This window comes from Macaca nemestrina, chromosome 4 (assembly GCF_043159975.1).
Source record: "Macaca nemestrina isolate mMacNem1 chromosome 4, mMacNem.hap1, whole genome shotgun sequence".
NCBI classification, from domain to species: Eukaryota; Metazoa; Chordata; class Mammalia; order Primates; family Cercopithecidae; genus Macaca; species Macaca nemestrina.
The window spans coordinates 127996916-128016517 of NC_092128.1; the positions used below are offsets into that span (position 1 = coordinate 127996916).

At 46.2% G+C, this 19602-nt stretch overlaps 1 protein-coding gene and 1 long non-coding RNA gene across 12 annotated transcripts in view; one reads left to right on the forward strand and one right to left on the reverse strand.

The window, feature by feature from the left end:
- LOC105495923 (zinc finger protein 736) overlaps positions 1–386 on the reverse strand; it is a 59711-nt gene extending 59325 nt beyond the window's left edge. The window contains exon 1 of the mRNA XM_071095240.1: positions 355–386. The gene's annotated coding sequence lies outside the window, so the exon portion shown is untranslated. The remainder of the gene's footprint in view (positions 1–354) is intronic.
- The window catches only part of LOC105495921 (uncharacterized), a 37499-nt gene continuing 17902 nt past the window's right edge, over positions 6–19602 (forward strand). For 3 of the 11 annotated variants that reach the window (XR_011622425.1, XR_011622433.1, XR_011622426.1), the window contains exons 1-5: positions 93–955; positions 11278–11390; positions 12599–12738; positions 17956–18075; positions 18969–19075. This is a non-coding gene — a long non-coding RNA (uncharacterized lncRNA). The other 8 variants (XR_011622427.1, XR_011622435.1, XR_011622432.1 and 5 more) reach the window with 7 other exon arrangements.

The following is a 19602-nucleotide window of genomic DNA, read 5'->3' on the forward strand; positions in this document are numbered from 1 at the left end:
GAAAGAGAGGCAGGGCGGCCGGGCGCGGTGGTTTACGCCTGTAATCCCAGCTCTTTGGGAAGCCGAGGCGGGCGGATCACGAGGTCAGGAGATCGAGCCTATCCTAGCTAACACGGTGAAACCCCCGTCTCTACTAAAAATACGTAAAATTAGCCGCGCGTGGTGGCGGGCGCCTGTAGTCCCAGCTACTCGGGAGGCTGAGGCAGGAGGATCGCTTGAACCCCGGGGGCGGAGGTTGCAGTGAGCCAAGATCGCGCCACTGCACGCCAGCCTTGGCGACAGAGGGAGACTCCGTCAAAATAAATAAATAAATAAATAAATAAGAAGAAGAAAGAGAGGCAGGGCGCTGCGCACCTCGCCGATCATGCGGGGACATTGTAGTCTCTTAACGGCTCACCGCTCTCTGGTTGCCTGGCTGCAGGACTACAATTCCATTAGGCACCGGGCTCAGTGGGAGGGGCAGGGTGGTGTGGCAATGCAGTGCTGCCCGCTCACCCCCTGCTGCCCCTTGTCCATGGGGAGTGAGTTTGGAGAGGAATATGAGGGATAAAACTGGGCTGAACAGTGAGAAGGGTGTGACTTCTCGAAGTACACCTCGCTTTTGCACAAATCTGGCAGGTCCCACCTCCGGCTGAGCAACTCGGTTTCCTCTCTTTATCCTTGCCCGCTGGTCTTTCCACAGCATCGCGCCTCCTCCAGCCGATGGAGCCGCCTGCTTTCCTAAACTACTGCAGAAACTGGCCTGATGTCTGTCTGAGACATTGTACATTGTGCCACCGGCCTCTGCTTACTCCGGGCAGAGCGCCAGTTCAGCAGCATTTGGGAGAGATTTGCTGCCTGGGCCGCCCGTGTACAACTTCAGCTTTGCAGTGGGTAACATGGGCTGTGGTTTGGTGAAAATGTCAACCTCACTGACCCCTTTTTCGTGGAAGTGGAAGTCGAGACATGAGGGAGAGTAAGTATTGGCTTACCCGGGATCTGTTAAAAGCAGAGGAGAAAGCACCAATGTTTCCAGGCATGTGTCTGGTGGGACATTTTCGCCAACCCATTTAAGGGGCTAGGCCTCCAAAAATCAACCTAAAGGTGATGATCGTTTTGATATTTTACACTTGTAATCATGGGCCTCATCTCACCTTAGACCTGACTGGCCAGTGTCTCAAAGACATAGATGGTGACCAGCTCTCTCTGGAAGAGATGGTGCTCCAGCTTTGTGGGAGCAACTTTCAAGGTGTAGATCATCTGGAAGGCATCTGAACCTGTGAGGTTTAACATCTCTGCTTTGGATGGAAAGCTCATGACCTGCAGTCAGGGATGTAACTGAACTTGCTGGGAATGATCTGTTGAAATGTTCTGTCTAGATAGTGGAAACATCCAGGAGCACTTCTGCTTCCATGTAGCCTCTAAATAATTGATGTCCCTAAAATCCCAAGTCCTCAGAAACAGTTACTTTTGGCAGGGCATGGTGACTCACACCTGTAATCCCAGCACTTTGGGAGGCCAAGGCTGGTGGATCACCTGAGGCCAGGAGCTTGATACCAGCATGGCCAATATGGTGAAACCGCATCTCTACTAAAAATACAAAAATTAACTGGGCATGGTGGCGTGTTCCCGTAATCTCAGCTACATGGGAGGCCGAGCCAGGAGAATTGCTTGAACCCAGGAGGTGGAGGTTGCAGTGATCTGAGGTCGCACCACTGCACTCCAGCCTGGGCTACAGAGCAAAACTCCATCTCAGAAAAAAAAAAAAAAAAAGGAAAAAAGAAAGTTACTTTCAGAAAGTTGGTACCAGCTTTCTTGTTTTTATATCTAATCTGTAAAAACCCAGGTGTTAATCTACAGGAAAGTAATAGTTCATTCATGTCACATATTCCAATAGTTTTTCATTTGTCATTTCTGAATGTGGTACACTATCAGAAAAAATGGGAAAACATGATTGTGACCATGGAAATCTATTACTGTACTTATGAAACTTGTGAAGAATTTACCACTTCAGGATTAATTACACCTGGATTCATCACTGCCTTTGTAAAGAAAGGAAGAGAAACCATCTGTCATCTATGCAGGTGGCAAGATGAGGAAATATATGGAGATGATAGCACAATACTAGGGCTCTAGTCTTTTTTTTTTTTTTTTTTTTGAGATGGAGTCTTGTTCTGTCACCCAGGCTGGAGTGAAGTGGTGCAATCTTGGCTCACTGCAAACTACGCCTCCCGGATTCAAGCTATTTTCCTGCCTCAGCCTCCCAAGTAGCTTGCATTACAGGCATCTGCTACCACGCCTGGCTAATTTTTGTATATTTAGTAGAGACAGGGCTTTATGGTGTTGGTCGGGCTGGTCTCAAACTCCTGACCTCAAGTGATCCACCCTCCTCGGCCTCCCAACCTGCTGGGGTTACAGGCGTGAGCCACCGCACCAGCCGGGTGCTGCTCTTTTTAAAAGTAAGGCCCTTAGGGACAGTCTGTGTGGTAAAGTGCATGCATCCCTCCCCCATCCCTCAGCATTCTTACCCTACTCCCAGTTCCCTCTTTTGGTAAGGGGGTCTGGTTACCCTTGCTCACAAGTGTTGAAAGGGAATGTTGTAATGTGAGGCTATCCATCATTTTAAAATGAGGATTAATGGAGAGGAGAGTCTTGGGACCTGTGTTTAGATGCACTGCTGTTTGGTGTGTGGCTGCAAAGACACTGTGCTGTCAGCCATCTCAAGGCAGCTGTCTGAGAAGATTGTCCTGAGGCAACCACAGCGGCTGTGCACGGAGCAGGATCTCTTTGCAATTTGGTGTCTTCTGGTTAGATTTTGTGGCTCTGACCTTCTTCTGCTCTCCCATTCCTGGTAGTATCTGCTGGGTGGCCTGGTTTGTTCCACTTTTTTCCTGTTAGTCTATTGTGTAACTGTATTTCACAGGATCTTTAGGGATTCTACCCTTACTAGTCACTGGACATTGGCCAGGTACTTATCTTGCTGGAGCCCCCGTGCTCATTTTCTCCAGTGGAGCTGTAAAGAATTCAACTTACTTGTCAGTCTTCTCATTCGGATATTGCTGGACTGTTTATGAATCTGGGAATCTTGTCTTTGGTCTCATTAACATTATCTCTTTTATGTATTTTGAAGTCTGATACCTTTTTGTTTTGTTTTATTTTGTTTTGTTTGACACAGAGTCTTGCTCTGTTGCCCAGGCTGGAGTGCAGTGGAAGGATCTCGGCTCACTGCAACCTCTGCCTTCTGGGTTCAAGTGATTCTCTTACCTCAGCCTCCTGGAATATCTAAGACTACAGGTGCCCACCACTACCATGCCTGGCTAACTTTTGTATTTTTAGTAGAGACAGGGTTTCCCCATGTTGGTCAGGCTGGTCTTGAACTCCTGACCTCAGATGGTCAGTCTGCCTTGGCCTCGCAAAGTGCTGGGATTACAGGCATGAGCCACTGCACCCGGCCACTGATACTATTTTATTAATAATGTGGACACTTGCAGTAACCGCCACTTTTAAATATTAGTGAATTTAGGCTGGGTGCAGTGGCTCACGCCTGTGCCACTTTACTCCAGCCTGAGTGATAGAATGAGATTCTGTCTCAAAAAAAAATAAATAAATAAATAAAAGAATTTAACTCTGGCAACAACTTGATGAAGTAGGCATAGATCTCCATTTTACAGGTTAGGAAACTGACACCCAGAGAGGTTGAGTCATTTCATTAACACCACACAAGTTTTTGGTGCATTTCAAATCTTAACCTAGAAATCTTTCTCTAGGATATTTAAGCATATCTCATATTCTACTTTGCTTCTCACTGCCAGAGTCCCCAAGGGTACAGATCTCATTCTCACTCCATTTTTTTCTTGTCGATACAAAACTGGCAAAAAATAGCATCATGGGGAGGGAGGAAACTAGCTGGAGCTGGGTCTTCCCTTTTCTATTATCCTTGATAATTGTTACTTTTTTTGAGTGAGCTGGAGAAGTGACAGAGCCTGGCGAATCCTTACCTTTAAAGTTTATTATGTAAAGCTAATCCACTTACTTTTTGCAGGTGTGATTATTCTTTTTTTTTTTTTTTTTTTTTTTTTGAGATATGGAGTCCTGCTCTTTTCACCCATGCTGGAGTGCGATGGTGCAATCTTGGCTTATTGCAACTCTGCCTCCTGGGTTCAAGAGATTCTCCTGCCTCAGCCACCTGAGTAGCTGGGATTATAGGTGCCTGTCACCATGCCCGGCCAACTTTTTGTATTTTTAGTAGAGACAAGTTTTCACCATGTTGGCCAGACCGGTCTCAAACCCCTGACCTCAGGTGATCTCCCATCTAAGACTCCCAAAGTGCTGGCATTACAGGCATGGCCACAGTACCCAGCCTTATCCTAATTATTTTTCTGGGTTTTCTCTTATAAGTTCCTGCTGTGTATTAAAATACAATGCAAATATTGATTAAAATAAAATTTTTTCCCTTCTAATAAATGGTAAAAATTCTTTTTTTTTTTTTTTTTTTTGATGGAGTATCCCTCCTGTTGCGCAGGCTGGAGTGCAACTGCGTGACCTCGGCTCACTGCAACCTCCGTCTCCTGGGTTTAAGCAATTCTTCTGCCTCAGTCTCTCGAGTAGCTGGGACTACAGGAATGTGCCACCATGCTCGGTTAATTTTTGTATTTTTTCTAAAGACAGGGTTTTGCCATGTTGGCCAGGCTGGTCTTGAACTCCTGACCTCAGGTGATCTACCCACTTCAGCCTCCCAAATTGCTGGGATTACAGGCTGGTTTGGACTGAGTTCCAGATCTGGGCTGTCGTGGGACATAACAGGGACCCTTCATGGGGACAGCAAGAAGGTTCACTGACCCAATTCAGAGGAAGGAGGATCCTGGCCTTCAAAATTACTATGACCATCAGAATGCCCTAGGAGATCAAAGAAATAAAGGAGTGGGTGTGAGACCTTTTACAAATGTGTGCACTCAAACAGTGCAAAGGCAAACCTCCTGGGGAGTCAGAATTCAGACCCCACCTCTACCCTCACAGAAGTCTCATTTGGATTTTTGGCTGCTGCCAAAAACCTGCCAGTTAGGATTCCAAGCCTCTTTTTTGAGTCCTAGCTCTTGTAGTAGACAGAATTTCTAAAATTGTTCCCCAAAGATGTCCAAATCTCGGAAATTTCTGAATATGATGGGATTTCAGTTCTGTGATTGTGTTATGTTTCAAGATAGAAAGATTATCCAGGTCAGCCTGGCCTAATTATGCAGGCCTTTGAGAGCACAGAGCTTTCTCTAAGTCAGAGATTCAAAGTAGGAGCGAAATGCGATGTGCTTTTGCTGACTTGGAAGATGGAGGGGACAAATTGAGTAAAATGTGGGGAAACATCTACTTACAGAGAGTGGGTCCTAGCTAGCAGTGAGCAAGGGAACAAGGATCCCAGTCCTACAACCATGAGGAATTGGAAATTGGTAGCAACAGAATGGGTATAGAAGTGGGTTCTTCCCAGCACCTCTAGATGAGAGCCCAGACTGTTTGATACTCTGACTTTAGCGTTTTGAAAACTAAAGCAGAGAGCCCAACGGAGCCTGCCGGACTCTGAACCATAAGTTCTACAGAACCATGAGCTAATAAATGGGTGTGTTCTAAACCACTAATTTTATGGTAACCTGTTACGGAGCAATAGAAGACTAATATGCCTCTTATGCCCTGTTCAGTGTTGACCTCAGCAGCACCTTCTAGGTCTAGGGGACTCATGTAATATATATATATATATATATATATATATATATATATATATATATATATATTTTTTTTTTTTTTTTTTTTTTTTTTTTTTTCCCGAGACAGTCTTCCTCTGTCACGCAGGCTGGAGTTTGGTTGTAGCTCACTGCAACCTCCGCCTCCTGGCTTCAAGCAATTCTCCTGCCTCAGCCTCTCGAGTAGCTGGGATTACAGATACATACCACCATGCCCGGCTAATTTTTGTATTTTTAGTAGAGACAGTGTTTTACCATATTGAACAGGCTGGTCTCGAACTCCTAACCTTAAGCGATCTGCCCATCTCAGCCTCCCAAAGTGCCGGGATGACAGGCGTGAGCCACCACACCTGGTCTTTGACTCTATTTCTTGGGCCCTGCCTTTAAGAGGTATTGTGACATACCTTTGGGTTAATCACTAAGAATGTGACTTACTTCTGTCCCCTAGGCAGCATTGTAACATATTTCTGAGCCCATAACAGGGATAATGTGACCCTTCTCTTTTTGCCCTGCCCCAAGTGAAGATTGTGACATGTCACCAGGCCCTTTGTCTAGGCAATATGACTCTTCTCTCCTGCCTGGGCCCTGATTACAAGGGAGATTGTGACAATCACTGGGTCCATCACATAGATAATATGACTTTCTCTTCCTACCTGGGCCTGACTACAGAAAAGATTAAGACATATCACCGGGCCAAGCACCCACATGATGTCACTTGCCTGCCTGCATTCTGCCTACAGTGGGTATTGTGACAAATCCCTGGCCAAGAACCAAGGTAACATGACCCACCTACCTGGTTCCTGCCCACTGATGGGATTGCAACATATGTGTAGGTCCAGATCACAGGCATGACGATAACTGTTGTACAAGGACCCAGCCAATAAGGGAGATTTTTACTCATAGTTAGGCTTATTACAACAGGTATGCTTCTGGGTATTCTCCATACAGAGAGGTCACAGACTATTAGGACGCTCATGCATATTTTATAAAGACCTTGGGTGGTACAAAGATGTTGTCACAGGCCAGTGCACAAGTGAAATTGTGACTCCCATAGGCACACCCAGCCAGTAATTAAGATGTTCACCCTCAACGCATGCATACAGCCCACTCTTGAGGTTCTCAATCTCACAGCTGGTAGCGGTCAAAATTTGTAATTGTGACTCTCATATGCGGATTTGATTGACAGGTAAAATTATAACTTTTTTTTTTTTTTTGAGATGGAGTCGTGCTCTGTCACTCAGGCTGGAGTGCAGTGGCGCGATCTCAGCACACTGCAACCTCCACCTCCCGGGTTCAAGCGATTCTTCTGCCTCAGCTCTTGGACAAAACTTCAGCACTCCTGCTCGGGTGTCTGCCCTACTAAGACACTGTGTGCAGGTGGAGTTGAGGCTCTTATGTATGGACCTGTCTACTGTTGAGATTGCGAATTGCATGCGTAGACTCAACTCACAGGAGGTGTTGACTCACAAACCTCCAGCTGAGACATGTGCAGGATTAGAAATTTTATTTCTGGATCTTTCTTCAGGTATGATTGTGACATATACCTTTGCCTAGCACCTGATTGCTTTTACATTTTTGCCTGGGCCCAGTCTACAGTTGAAATTGTGAAATATACTTGGGCTACATAGGTGATGTGATGCTCCTGCCTGGACTCTGCCTTCAGAAGAAATTGTTACATATCTCTGGGCCAATCACCTGGTGATGTGACTCTCTCCTTCTTTCTAGGCCCAACTTATAGAAGGCATGGTGACAGATCTCTGGGCTCATCACCTAGGAGATGTGACTCTACAATCCCAGCTGGGCCGAGCCCCACTGAAGATTGTGACATATTACTAAGCCCATAAACTAGGTGACATGACTCTGCTCCCTGGCCTAAGCCACAATTAAAGGGGACATTGAGACATATTGCTGTGCCCAGAACCTATGTGATGTGACTCTCCTTTCCTGCCCAGGCTATGCCTACAAAAGAAATCGTTACATATCACGGAACCAAGATCCCAGTTGATGTAACTCTCCTCCTGGGCCCTGTTCACAGGGGAAATATTGGCATATTCCTAGCCTAGCACCCAGGTGTTGTGAACTTCTGCGTGGTCCCTGACCGTATGTGAGATTGTGACATATACCTCAGCCCAACTCACAGGCATAATGATGACTGTCTTACCTGGACCAAGACAATAGAAAAGGTTTTGACTCTTCTAAATAGGCTTATGGAAATAGGCTATTTACTGGGTCTTGTACTTGTAGAAAGGTCAGAGATTACAACACTCGTGCATATTTTATAAAGTTCCTGAGTGGCACAGAGAGTGTCATAACAGGGCTCAGCACGCAGGTGGGATTGGGAATCTCATAGGCACAGCCAACAGTAAGGGTTGTCACTTTGCCACATGGACACAGCCCAGTCACTGCTGGGGTTCTGCATTTTACACTCAGAGAGAGTCAAAAGTTGGAACTGTGACTCTTACATGTGCATCTGTTCCACAAAAAAAGATGATGACTCTCAAATATTCAGCACACGTGTGAGGCTGTTATTATTCTACCAGGAAAAAGTCTGCAAGGGTCTTGGGGCTCTCATGCAGGAGTCCAGTTAACCACTGAGATTCTGACTTGCAAACTTGTACCCAACTCACAAGTGTTTACTCCCATACCTGAGGTTGGGACCAATGTGAGATTGTGAATCTAATCTCTGGACATTCCTGCAGGTGTGATTGTGACATATACCTTTACCCAGGTTGTGAGCTTTGATTATTTTGCCTGGACAAAACCAAAAAATGAGACAGTGACATGTATTTGGGCCACACACCTTGGGGATATTACTCTCCTGTCTTGGCCCTTTTCTTAGGGGAAATTTGGACATATCTCCGGACCTATCACCTGGGTTATGTTACCATCTTTTTCTGCCTGAACCTTGTCCACAGGGGAAATTGTGATATATTTTTAGACCCACCCCCTAGGTGATGTGATTCATCCCTTCTGCCTGGGTCCTGCTTTCAGTAAGAATTGTAACATATCACTGGATCCTGCACCCAAATGTTGTGACTCTTCTGCCTGGGCCATGCCTACAGTAGGAATTGTGACATATTTCTGGGCCCAACATGTAAGTGATGTGACTATCATTTTATGTCCACAGAAGGCGTTGTAACATATCACTAAGCCCAGCACTCAGGTGATGTGGGTTTCTTGCCATGGCACTGCACACAAGAAGAATGTTGACATATTCCTGGCCCAGAATTCAGGTGATGTGACTCTTTTGCCTGATCCACACCCAGAGGTGAAATTGTTACTTACAGCCAGGCCCAGTTAGCGGACATGATAGTGACTCTCATACATAGACCCAGCCAATACAACAAATTTTTTACTCTTCTGGCTAGACTTAGGGACACAGCTAAGCTTCTGGGTTTTCTTATAAAAGGTCACAGGAGATTATGACAGAAATATTTTATAAAGCCCTTGGGTGGTATGAGCTGTGTCATAACATGGTCCAACACACAGGTGAGATTGTGACTCCCATTGGTACACCCAGCCAACAGTGGGATTGTCACCCTTAAACCTAGACACAGCCCACGGGTGAGGTTATAAATCTTGAATATGGTTGCAGACCACAGTTGGAATCGTAATTGTCATATATGGATTTGGCCACAGGTTGAAGGGGAAGTCATTTCTTAACTAACTCACAGGCACAGTGTTGTCTCTTATACTTGAACCAAGCTAATAGAAGAGGCGTTGACTGTCGCTGTTACGCTTGGGAAAATGGGGATGGTTCTGGGTTTTCTACTTGTAAAAAGGTCACAAAAAATCACAACACATACAGCATAAAAATCACATACAGCATAATGCCCTATGGTGGTACAGAGAGTGTCAACACAGCCCAATACAAAGTTGAGACTTATTCTCATATGCACAGCCAGCTGACAGTAAGAATTGTCACCTGCACACATGGGCAGATCCCACTAGTGAGGTCCTGACTTTGCCTTGTGGACACAGTTCACAGTTGAAATTTTGACTGTCATACATGGATCTGGCCACAAGTAAGACTGGGACTCCTTTCTCGACCCAGCTTACAAACATGGTGATGACTCTCATACCTGGATCCAGACAAGAGAAATTATGTTGACTTCTGCCTGGGCTTAGGGTAACAAGTAAGATCTTGGATCCATAAAAACGTAAAGTTCTCAGAGCAGAATTCCACGCTCAAGCATGTTGTGTGAAGATCTCAGATGGTACAAAGAGTGTCATAACAGAGCCAAAAACAGAGAGGAAACTGTGCATCTCCTATGCATACCCAAACAATAAGGATGGTCGTTCTCCCATATAGACACAGCTCACTGTTGAGGTTCTGAATCTCACACTCAGAGGCAATGAAAAGTTGAAAGTTTGATTCACATACATGCATCTAGTCAACAGGTAGGATAGTGACTCTGAGACCAAGATTCAGCACCCTGGTGAGGCTGTGCCTATCTTATGGGGACTCTGTTTGCCGATGGAGATGGAGCTCTCATGCACAGTTCCTGTCCAGTGTTAAGACTGTGTCTCATGTATTTGGATGCAACTTGCCAGAGGTGTTGACTCTCTGACCTAAAGCTGGGAAATATGTAGAATTGTGAATTTTATTCCTGGACCTTCCAGCAGGTGTGATTGTGGCATATACTTTCACACAGCATCTAATTTATTTTACAATTTGTTCGAACTCAGCCAACTGTTGAGATTGTGACATATACCTGGACTAAGTTCCTAAGTGATGTAACTCTCCAGCCTGGGACTTACCACAGGGTACATTGTGATATATCTTTGGACTTATTACCTATGTGATGTGACTGTACTTTCTTGCCTTGTCTTGGCCTTCATTGAGGATTGTGACATATTTCTGGGCCCAGTACGTAAGTTATGTGACTCATCTTTCCTGCTTGTGCAGTTAGAAGTGATTGTGACATATTGCTGGGCCAAGAACCTAGGTGATGTGGCTCTCCTGCCTTGGCCCTGCCTTCAGGGGAAATTGTGATATGATTCTCGGTTTATTACCTTGATGATATGACTCTCACATCCTGCATGGGCAAGCCCAAAGGGATCATTGTGACATATCTCTGGGCACATCAAAGAAGTGGTGTAATTTTTCTCTCATTCCAGGACTCTAGTCTCAGTAAGGATTGTGACATATACCTGGGCCCATAACCTATGTAATGTGATTCTCGTATCCTGCTTGGCCCTGCTTACAGGAAAGATTGTGACATACGGCTGGGCCCATCACCTAGTTAATGTGACTCTCCTTTTCTTCCTATGCACTGCCCTCAGTGAAGATTGTGACAAATTTCTGGGCCAATCAACTGTGCAATATGACTCTGCTCTTTCCTGGGCCCTGCTATCAGGGAACATTGTGACATATCACCAGGCTCAGCACCTAGGTAACGTGACTCTTCTTGCTGCTTGGGCCCTACTTACAGAAGGTGATGTATTGCTGAACTAAGAACTCAGATGATGTGACTCCCCTGCCTGTGCCCTGCCTACAGTGGGCATCATGACATATCACTGGGTCTAGCAGCCAGGTGATGTGACTCTCCTGCTTTGTTCCTGCCCACAGGTGAAATTGTGGCACATACCTGGGTCCAGATCACAGGCACAATGATGACTTTCTTACCTGGACACAGCCAGTGGGAGATATTTTGACTTGTGTAGCCAGGCTTAAGGCCACAGGTAATGTCCCGGGTCTCCTACTTGTATAAAATTTACAGAACATTACAACAATCAGGACTATCACATGAAGCCCTACAGTGATACAGAGAGTTTATAACAGGGCCTAACTAACAGGTGAGATTGTGACTCTTGTATGCAGACCCAGCCGACAGGCTCTTCATTCTCACACATCAACAGAGCCTACAAATGAAGCACTTAATCTCACACATACAAACAGTTGCAAGTTGGAATTGTCACTCTCACATGTGGATCTGGTTTCCAGCTGGTTTGGTGGCTGTCGAACCATGGTCCAGCAGACCTGTGAGGCTGTGAGTTCCCTATCAGAACACAATCTGCAGGTGAGACTGGGGCTCTTATGCACGGATTTGTGCATTGTTGAGACTGTAACTCCTTTGCTTGAACCCCACTCACAGGAGGGGTTGCCTCTCACACATGAAGCCAGGACTTGTGTGAAACTGTGAAACTCATTTCTATACATTCTCAAGTGTGTGATTGGGAAATATACCTTTGCCCAGAACCTGAGTGATTTGACTCTTTCCTAGGCCCAGCCCACAGATAAAATTGTGACATATACCTGCACCAGTCACCTAAGTAATGTGAAACTCCTTTCTGGGCTCTGCCTGCCAAGGGCGTTTTTACATTTCATTGCGACCAGCAGTCACCCAGGTGCTGTGACTCCCCTGCCTGCTCCCTGCCTACAAAGAGCATTGTGACTTATTTCTGGGTTCATTACATAGATGATGTGACTTCATTCTACTGCCTTGGCTCTGCGCTTAGAGTGCATTGTGACGTTTAGCTGGGTACTGCACCCAGGTAATGTGACCCTCCTGAGTTCTTCCTACAAGAAGCAGTGGAACGTATCACTTAGCCCAGCACCTAGGTGATGTGATTCCCCTCTCTTACCTGGTTCCTGCCCACTGGAGAGATCGTGACCCATTGCTGAGCCCATGACCAAGGTGATGTCACTCTCCTGCCTTGGCCGTGCCCATGGGGGCCACTGTGACACATGTCTAGGCTAATTACTTAGGTGAAGTGAGTCCCCTTTCCTGCCTAAGCTCTGCCTACAGGGGGGATTTTGATATATCACTGGGCCCATCAGTCAGGTGATATGATTCTTTTGCCAGGGTCCCACCTGCAAGGGGGATTGTGATGTATTTCTGGACCAGCACCCAGGTGATGTGTCTTTTCTGTCCTCTCCTTCCCCACAGGTTGTATTGTGCCATACACCTGGGACCCAATTATAAGCACATGATGAATCTTTTACCTGGAATCAAGACATGTGCAGGATGGTGGGACTTACCACTGGACCTTTCCCAGTGTTATTGTGACATATAACTTCGTCCAACGTGTGAGTAATTTGACTCTCCAGATGGCCCAGTTCACAAATAAAATTGTGACATATACCTGGGCCAAAAACCAAAGAGGTGTAACTCATGTGCCCGGGCACTGCTCTCAGAAAGATAGTGACATTACACTGCACCCAGCACCTAAGAGATGTGATTCTCCACTTCTACATGGGGCCTGCCTACAGCGAGACTTCTGACATATCAATGGGTTCAGCACTCAGGTGATATGACTTTCATTTTTCTTTCTGGGCCCTGCCACATGGATAATTGTGACATATCACTGGCCCCAACTATCAGGTGATGTGACTGTCTTGTTTGGGATCTGTTAACAAACGGCATTGTGACATACTTCTTTTTTTTTTTTTTTTCCCCCCCCAGATAGAGTATTGTTCTGTCACACAGGCTGGAGTGCAATGGTGTGATCTCAGCTCACTGCAACCTCTGTCTTCCAGGTTCAAGTGATTCTCCTGCCTCAGCCGCCTGAGTTGCTGGGACTGCAGGCATGCGCCACCATGCCTGGCTAATTTTTTTGTATTTTTAGTAGAGATGGGATTTTACCATGTTGGCCAGGCTGATCTCAAACTCCAGACCTCAAATGATCCACCCACCTCGACCTCCCAAAGTGCTGGGATTACCGGCATGAGCCACAGCGCCTGGCATGGCATATTTCTAAGCTCAGCACTCAAGTGCTGTGACTCTCCTGACTGGGCCGTCCCCACAAGGAGAATTGTGACAGCCCTGGACCCAGTCCTTAGGCCATATGACCCTCCTTTTCTAGCTAGGCCCAGCCCACAAAAATAATTGTGACATATCACTGGGCCCAGCATCTAAGAGGTGTTATTTTTCTGCCTCGGCCCTGCCAACAGAAATACTTTTTACATCTCTCTGCTTCAGCACCAGGTGATGTAACATGTTTTCTGGTTCACACCCACAGGTGTGATTTTGACATATACCTTTTCCTAGCACCTGAGCAATTTGCCACTTTAGCCTGGGCTAATCCCACAAATAGAATTGTGACATATACCTGGCACAAGCACCTAGGTGATGTAACTCTTACCTTGGTGCTGTCCTCAGAGGGGATTGTGATATATCACTGGGCCCAGCACCTGGTGATGTGGCTCATGTCGTTTTCCCTGGGCCCTGCCTCAGTGGGGATTGTAAATATCCCTGGGCCCTGTCCTCAGTGGGGATTGTAAATATCCCTGGGCCCTGCCCTCAGTGGGGATTGTAAATATCCCTGGGCCCTGCCCTCAGTGGGGATTGTAAATATCCCTGGGCCCTGCCCTCAGTGGGGATTGTAAATATCCCTGGGCCCTGCCCTCAGTGGGGATTGTAAATATCCCTGGGCCCTGTCCTCAGTGGGGATTGTAAATATCCCTGGGCCCTGCCCTCAGTGGAGATTGTAAATATCCCTGGGCCCTGCCCTCAGTGGGGATTGTAAATATCCCTGGGCCCTGCCCTCAGTGGGGATTGTAAATATCCCTGGGTCCTGCCCTCAGTGGGGATTGTAAATATCCCTGGGCCCTGCCCTCAGTGGGGATTGTAAATATCCCTGGGCCCTGCCCTCAGTGGGGATTGTAAATATCCCTGGGCCCTGTCCTCAGTGGGGATTGTAAATATCCCTGGGCCCTGCCCTCAGTGGGGATTGTAAATATCCCTGGGCCCTGTATCCATGTGATATGACTCTCCTGCCTGGGTCCTGCCCACAGAGGCATTGTGACATCTCTGGGCCTATCCCTTAGGTGGTGTAATCCTCCTTTTGTGCCCAAGTGCTGCCTTCAGGAGGGATTGTGACATATGCCTGGACCAAGCACCTGGGTGATGTGACACTCCTGGATGAGCCCTGCCCTAAGGGGATATTTTTACATGTTGCTGAACACAGCATCAAGGTGATGTGACTCTACTCTCCTTTGCAGGCCCTGCCCACAGAGGGCATTGAATCATTTCACTTGGCTTAGCACCAAGAATTTTTTACTCTCCTACCGGGACCTTTCCCACAGGGGACACCTAGATGATGTAATTTTTCTTCCTGGTTCCTGCCCAGATTTCAAATTGTGACATAGATCTGGGCCCACAACTCAGGTTAAGTAATAACTCTCATACCTGGACCAAGACAATAAAGATTGTGACTCTTGTACCTAGGCTTAGAACAGTGGGTACATGTTCCTGACCCAGCTCCCAGGTGATATGACCCTCCTACCTGGTCAGTTCTCACAGTTACCTATGTTTGGATTCAGGTCACAGGCATGGTGATGACTCTCATACCTGGACTTATCCACAAAAAAAAATGTTGACTCTTATACCTCAGAATAGAAAATCAGGTAATATGAAGGGTCCATACCAGAATGAAGGTCTCAGAGCTGATTGTAACTTTCATGCGTATCATATAAAGCTCTCCAGTGGTACAGAGAGTGTCATAACAGAGCCCAGCACACAGCTATGATTGTGACCCTCATATGTACACCCAGCTGACAGTAAGGATTGTCAGTCTACCACATGAATACAGCCCACTGTTGAGGTTCTGAATTCACAACTGGAGACAGTCAAAAGTTGGAACTGTGACCCTCGTATGTGAATGCAGTCCACAGGCTGGATGGTGACTCATACCAGGATTAAACACACCTAATAGGCTGTGATTTTTCTACCAAGGCACAGTGTGCGGTATGATTGGGGCCGTCATGCACAAATAAAGTCCAACGTTAAGATTGTGACTCGTGTATTTGAACCCAACTCACAGGACATGTTGACTCTCATACCTGGAGCTGAGACATGTGCTGGATTGTGAATCTCATTTGTGGATTTTACTGAAGGTGTGATTGTGACATATACCTTTGTCTAATATCTGAGTAATGTGACTCTCATGTGTGGGCCCAGCATGCATCAGATCGGATTGATCTGATACATACACCCGGGCCAAGCACTTAGGTGATGTGACTCTCCTGCCAGGGCGAGCCCTGTACTATGGAGGATTTTAACATAGTGCCGTACTCAGCACCTAGGTGATGTGATTTTTCTTCCTGGTTTCTGCCCAGAGTTCAAATTGTGATATATCTGGGCTCAAAACACAGGTAAGGTAATAACTCTCATACCTGGACCAAGACAATAGAGAGATTTTGCCTCTTGTGACTGGGCTTAGAACAGTGAGTACATCCAGGGTCTCCTACTTATACAAAGTACACAGAAGATTATGACACTAACAGATATCATATAAAGCCCTCAGGCTGTACGCAGAGTGTCATAGCAGGGCTTAACACAGAGATAAGATTACCCCTCTCCTATGCACACCCAGCTGACAGGATTGTCACCCTCACACACAGACAGAGACCACTGGTGAGATCCTGAATCTCAGTTGTAGGCAGAGTCTAGAGTTGGAATTGTGCCTATTGCGTGTAGATCCAGTCACAGATAAGATGGTGACTCATTTCTGAACCCAGCTTACAGGCAAGGTGATAACTTTCATACTTGAACCCAGCCAGTAAGAGAAGCATTGACTCTTGTGCCTGGGCCTAATTAGGGCCATGGGCAGTATCATGGGATTATATCACCACTAAAGTTTCCGAGCAGACTCACACATACCCTATGGAACTCTCTGTGGTACAAAGAGTGTAATAACAGGGCCTAGCGCACAGGTGAGATTGTTACCCTGCTATGTACACCCAGCCAACAGTAAGGATTGTCATCCTCTCACATAAACACAGCCCACTAATGCGGTTCTGAATTTTACATCTGAAGGAAGTTGAAAGGTGACATTGTGACCCTCCTATGTGGATCTGGTCCACAGTTAGGAGAGTGACTCTCAAACCAAGATTCAGTACAACTGTGAGCATGTGGCTGCCCTACTGAGACGCTGTTCACAGGTGGAGCGGAGGCTCTCCTTCATGGATCTTGTCCATGATTGAGATTCAGTCTCTCATACTTGGACACAACTCACAGAAGGTGTTGACTCTTACAGCTGAACCCTGAAATGCGTGGGATTATGAATCTTATTCACAGACCTTCCTGCAGGTGTAACATATACTTTTACCCAGCAGCTGATTGATTTTTCTGTCGTATGGAAGCCTAGCCAACAAATGGAGTTGGGATTATGAAATATACCTGAACCAGGCCCCTAGGTGATGTGAGTCTCTGACCTGGGCTCTGCCCACAGAGAACATTGTGACATGTCTCTGGGCCCATCACTTAAGTGATGTGGCTCTACTTTCTTACTTATGTTCTGCCTCCATTAAGGATTTTGACATGTCACTGAGCTCACCAGTTTGTGATATGGCTCTCTACTGGCTGTGCCCTGCTAACCAAAACAATTGTGACATATAGTTGAGCCAAGCACCTAGGTAATGCGACTCTCTTTTGCTACGTGTGCCCTTTCTACCTAAGGGATTATAATGTCACTGGGACAAGCACCCAGGTAATGTGACTGTCCTGCCTGTGGCCTGCCTACACAGGGCATTGTGTCCTATCACTAAGCCTAGCACCCAGGTGATGTATCTTCTTTTTATGGACTGTCAACAGAAAGAATTGTGACACATCAATGGCCCATCACCCAAGTGATATGACTTTGTTGCTTTCTTTTCACACACAGGTAGAATTGTGACTTCTACTTAGGCCCAGCACACAGAAATTATAATGTCTCTCAGATGTAGAACCAGCCAATTGGTGAGATTTTGACGCTCATAGATAGGTTTAGGGCAAACGATAAGGTCCTGCATCGCCTACTTGTAGAAAGGTTACAGAAAGTTCCTACCCACGCACACATATATTATGAAGTCCTTGGCTGGCACAGACAGCGTCATAATACAAACCAGAACACAGGTGAAATTGTGACTTTCATAGGCACACCCAGCAGAAGATTAGGATTGTCACTCTCATACATGGACGGAGCCTACTGGTAAGCCCCTGAATCTCACATGCTGATTAAGTCCACAGTTGGAATTGGGACTGTTACATGTAAATCTGGCCACAGGTGAGATGGTGACTCATTTCTGGGACCCAGCTCACAGGCATGGTAAGGACTCTAATACCAAGACCCAGCCAATATGAGAGATGTTTACTTCAGTAACTAGGCTTAGGGCAGCAGGTAACATCTTGGGTTTCTTACTTGTACAAAAGTCAAAGAGCCTTACAACACGCAAGCATATTATACAATGCCCTCAGGTGGTATAGAGAATTTCATAACAGGGCCCAGCACACAGATGAAATTGTGACTCTTGTTTTACACTCAGCTGATGGTAAGGATTATCACCTTCCGCATGGACACAGCCCATTGTTGAGGTTCTGAATCTCACAGCTGGAGGCAATTGAAAGTTGGATGTGTGATTCTCATACATGGATCCAGATCACAGGTAAGATGATGACTTTTGAATCAAGACCAAACACCCTTGTGAGGCTGGGTCTCCCCTATCAGGATACTGTTTGCAGATGAGGTTGGGTGTCTTATGCACAGATCCAGTCCACAGTTGAGATTGTGACTCAGGTGCTTGGACAGAACTCACAAGAGGTGCTGATTCTTACGTTTGGAGCCAGACCATATGTGATATTGTTAATCTCACCCCTGGACCTTTCTGCAGGTGTGATTTTGACTCATACCTTTGCCCAACACCTGATTGATTTTACATTTCTGCCTGGGTTCAGACTAAATATGAGATTGTGACATACACCTAGGCCAAGCACATAGGTGATGGGACTCTCCTGTCTGGGCCAAGCTCTCAGAGGTGATTTAGAAATATCTCATGCACCAATCACCTCGGTAATGTGACTCTCCTCTCCTGCCTGGGCTCAGCCCACAAGGGGCATTGTGACATATTACTGGGTTCATCACCTTGGTGAGATGACTCTCCCCTTCTTCCTGGGCCCCACCCCCATTTGGAATTTGGACATATCCCTGGGCCTATCACCTAGGTGATATGAATCTCCTCTTTTGCCTTGGACCTGCTTACGTGGGGAATTGAGACAGGTTACTGGGCCCAGCACCTAGTAGATGTTACTGTCTTTTTTGCCTGGATCTTGCTTACAGAAAGGATTGTGACAAATCAGTGGGCCAAGCATCCTGGTGATGTGGCTCTTCTGTCTTAGCAGTGCCTATATATAGTTGGGATTGTGACATATACCTAGGCCAAACATCTGGGTAATGTAACTCTTCTTTCTTAGCCCTTTTCTCACAGAATATCATGCTATATCTCTGTGCCCATCACCTAAGTCATGTGAGTCTCCTCTTTTTCCTGGGCTCTGTCCACAGGGTAATTTGTGACATACTGCTGGACCCAGCACCCAGATCATTTGACTCTCCTGCCTTCGCCCTGCCCACAGAGGGCATCGTGACATATGAGTGGGCTCAGTAGCCAGGTAATGTGACCTTCCTGCCAGGACTCTTCCAACAGAAGGGATGTTGCCATACTCAGGCTCAGTATTCAGGTGATGCGGCTTTCCTTCCTAGTCTCTGCTTACAGGTGGTATTGTGACATATACCTGGGTCCAGTTCATAGGCATGATGATTACTATCATACATGGATGCAACCAATAGAAAAGATTTTGACTATTCTAGCTGGATTTATGACCATGTATAATGTCTTCAGTCTCCTGCTTCCGGTAAGATCACACAGTGTGAGGAAGCTTATACATATTCTATAATGCCCTTTGGTGGTACCGAGCATGTCATTCTGGAGCCCAGCACATAGCCAACAGTTAAAATTGTCAATCTCATGCATGGATAGAGTCCACAGTTGAGGTCCTGAATGTCACTAATAGACACAGTTTACAGTTGGAATTTTGACTGTCATATGTGGATCTGGCCCCAGGTAAAATGGTGACTTATTGCTGGACCTAGCTCACAGGCGTGGTAATGACTCTCATATCTAAACCAGTCAATAGAA